The sequence below is a fragment of the Dermacentor albipictus genome, chromosome 8 (genome assembly GCF_038994185.2).
Source record: "Dermacentor albipictus isolate Rhodes 1998 colony chromosome 8, USDA_Dalb.pri_finalv2, whole genome shotgun sequence".
Taxonomy (NCBI): domain Eukaryota; kingdom Metazoa; phylum Arthropoda; class Arachnida; order Ixodida; family Ixodidae; genus Dermacentor; species Dermacentor albipictus.
The window spans coordinates 51022881-51026502 of NC_091828.1; the positions used below are offsets into that span (position 1 = coordinate 51022881).

The window sequence follows — 3622 nt, forward strand, 5'->3', positions numbered from 1 at the left end:
TTTCCTTCCAATCCTTCTGTATAGCTGACATACCGTGCAAAGACATATGTCTCTGGCACTTTGCTTCATCTTTTCTGTGCCTCATGCGCCGCTTGTAGGAGGACTAAGACTTGGTTCGTCATGCTGCGGGTAAAGGTGAGTCGGTTGGATCGAAAGCGGACATCGTCTTCAGCATGGATCTCTTCACGACATGGTCAGTAGGCTCGTATTTGTTCCGGGACGCACTTTTTGTCTTCTGGCCTTTTTATGCTTGCATGTAGCTTCAGGGTACAGAGATCCTCATCTCAGTTTGTTTCACTTGATCTGCTGTGGTCTTTTTTTGGAGACTCGTAGATGACGTATACTTGAAACTGCTCTTGTTCCGGCACATTTTCTTTCGAAGGAAACCGAGACAGGGCATCTGCTATATGAAGATATCGTTTCCAGGTTTGTATGTTATCCAAAGTGAGTATTTCTAGAGTATCGGGCGCATTATCTGCACACTTAGTGTACGTTGAGAGTGGATTCTTAAGATCGCCTCGAGTGGGCGGCGGTCCTATTCCACCAGGATTCATGGCTGTGTAAAGACGTAGTCGTGAAAGCGGGTGCAGCCCAGAGCCAGCGCCAAGATTTTTTTACTAGGGGGAAATTGTGCTTTGTTTTCTCTGTTTTTAACTGGGCTGAAGGCCTTCTGAACACATCAGTGTGAATAAGCTATCCCAGCATTGCAGTAAGATATATATTAAGATTTGGCATATTTGCACAGCAGTGCTTAAGAAACTGAAAATTTATATAACACATGGTACAGTACAGACATAAAAAACAGTATTAAATAAAGAAAGAAAACAGGTAGCCAGCAGCAACAAAATAACATCGGTTGACTAGGTCGCAATATAGCTTCGAACGAGTACATTTCACAACAGGAGAAAGGACAAACGCCACTAAGCAAAGTGGATATCAGTTCCAGCTTTGGTAAAGATGCGCTAGATAAAAGAAAAAAGTGAATACACTCTTGTGGCACTGGCCGGTGATTCTAAACGCTGGAAATGGGAAAAACAATGAAGAAAAGTTGTAGTGGCAAAGGAATAAAAAAACAAATAAAAGAGAGGACGGAAGTGCAAAAATAGAGCACGCACTAGGCATTTCAGTCAGCATCACATTTGGTCGCCCAGTGCAGCAGGTTTCACAAGCGCTAATAACAGCTCTCAGACTATACAATGTTCACACAAGCTAGGCCATCGACGTGACCTCGGACATACAACCCTATGTGTTGTCTCTTTCAAGGTGATGACAGGGACAGAGGAAGGTTTCGTCACAACCACAGATGCCAATGCCTGCGCTGTGGCAGTGCAGACAAAACACAGCTGGGATTTATTCGATGGTGAAGCGGGTGTTCTGCAGATACCGTCGTGGGTATCGGTCCTACTCCCGCGCTGCACAATTTTCTCACGAAAATGCCGCAAATAGACGATTGTGTATGATTATACCAGCATACTAGTGCAGATGTATACGTTGATTACTGTGCGCACCATCAAATATGTCAACAACACGCTGAAGATTAATCTTATTGGCAAGAGATCGCTCAACCGCAAGGAAAGCTAGGTCGCTCAGACAGTTATTCATCCTCTTGCTGCGAAGTTTTCAATCTTCGAAGGCACGAAAACATGCGGTCACAAGATGACGATGCCGGTGTTGTCACAGCGATAATACCTAGATTGTGCAGTTCGTGGAAGGCTAGTTTATGTTCTTATAAGACAGTCACCAGTTGCTGCAGTGTCTCTATCTTGCACTTCCTTTCGGCTTTAATGCGCTGAAGAAGTTTCATTATCAGCTTGCATCCATTTTCAACGGTTTCAATGTGGCATGCATTGTGCTCAGTGAAATTCTCACTCCGTGGGTGGAGAGGGCTAACTCCGCAGAGTACTACATCATCATTCTCCGTGAACCGCCTAGCCAGCTCTGCAGTAAGGTGATCCAAAATGAATAGAAAAACACTGACTCTCATTGTTTCCTTTGAATCTGTTGCCTTTTCTTCAATGGCCTGATCTTCACTCAATACATGCTGTTATATGCGTGTCATTCTCTGCATTTTTCTTTGGGACACCCTGTTCTCAGAAATGCTGCAGGTTTGCGGCCAGACAGTGCCGAATGCTTTCTGCGAATTTCTCATTTCGTAGAACGCGTCAATGATTGTGCGTGCCATGAGGCATGCCTGACTAGTATTGCAGTCTCTACTTTGCAATAGGTCCTAAAGAACCTTAAGGCGGCCGAGTACCTTGGTAAATAGGCTTAAATAAAAGAGAAACAAGAATTTCATTTGCCCAAGCAGACCGCTAACATCCGTTGCCTGCGTGCTCTTTGTACCAATGACTTCGGCTAGATATACAAAGATAGCAGGAAAGCTTTTCCTTGCCGATGTGCAAGCCATTATCTGGGAGGCCCATCATGTATCGCTTAGACGCTGCAGCTCTATCACGGGCAAAGAACTTTTCTGCATCTCTATGTTTAGAGAGTGAATTGCAGATCCAATAGGGAAAACATAGAGGCATTCTAAAAGAGATAAAAAATCCCTCACCTGTTTTATCACCTTGCATACATCCACAATGACTAGATTGAGGCAGTGGCTCATGCAGTGGACGTACACTGCCTGCGGAAATTCCTGTTTGAACAGCGCCTGGACACCCCTTGAGGTACCGCTCATGACACTCGCACCATCATATGTTTGAGCAATGTACAGCCGAGTATCTATGCCGCAGCGATTCAACGTTTCCCTTACGTAGCCCAGGAGTGACTTTGCATCCAAGTGCTCAGCGTTGCGTAATGCAAGAAGTGCTCAAAGACAGTCCCACTATCATAGTGCCTTATACTAGAACTGATAATTTATTCGTCTTGCTTAGGTCATTAGTTTCATCGACAATAAGTGCCCAGTATACTTGGAGCTTTTCATCTCTTCCTTTGTGGTTGGTAGTGTGATGTAACTGAGAATTTTGAGGATCTGGTCTTGTATCAAATGATGAACGTACTTCGTGTTCACTGCTCGACCATTCAGGTTCTTTCCGACAGTATCGTCATATGTACCAAACAATTTCGGGATCTCAACCAACTTTCCCTTGTTTTCATTTGTGGCACTCTCATTGTGGGTTGTCTGAGCAATTCCCTGAACGGCAGTGAATCGCAATATATCTGCGACTCTTGCTATATAGAGGCCATTTTCCTGCATTTGCCTGGATTACGCGTGGCTGAGATGTGTTGCAAATGACTTGCTCCATCTTCCCGACTTCATCTGCCTGTAGGAAAGCCACGGTGTCAGGCAAGACTTATGCGCGAGTGAGTTTTCGTGCCTTCCGAAAGCATCAACTTTTTCTAGGGCTTTTTGCCAGTTACTGTATCCACCGTTGACGAATGCAAATTTCTCATTGGCACCAGTAGAAAACATTCTAGAATGGTAACAGAAAGTTGCGTAAGCCTACTTTCTGCACTTCAACCAAGGAAATAGGCATTACCAGTCCGAGTGGAAGCTTACACTCAATTTACTGTACTTCTTAGATGGAAATGGGTTCAGTATTGGCTGTGTGGGTGACTCTGTCTTAAATTTCGAAATGTCCAACTGGCCTGCATGGTCGACATCCACATCCGAGGTGGT

General features: G+C 44.6%; 1 pseudogene; it reads right to left on the reverse strand.

Moving 5' to 3' along the window:
* Window positions 1-1473: 1473 nt before the first annotated feature.
* LOC135896052 (zinc finger MYM-type protein 1-like) lies at window positions 1474-2680 on the reverse strand (annotated as a pseudogene).
* Between the last annotated feature and the right edge of the window lie 942 nt (window positions 2681-3622).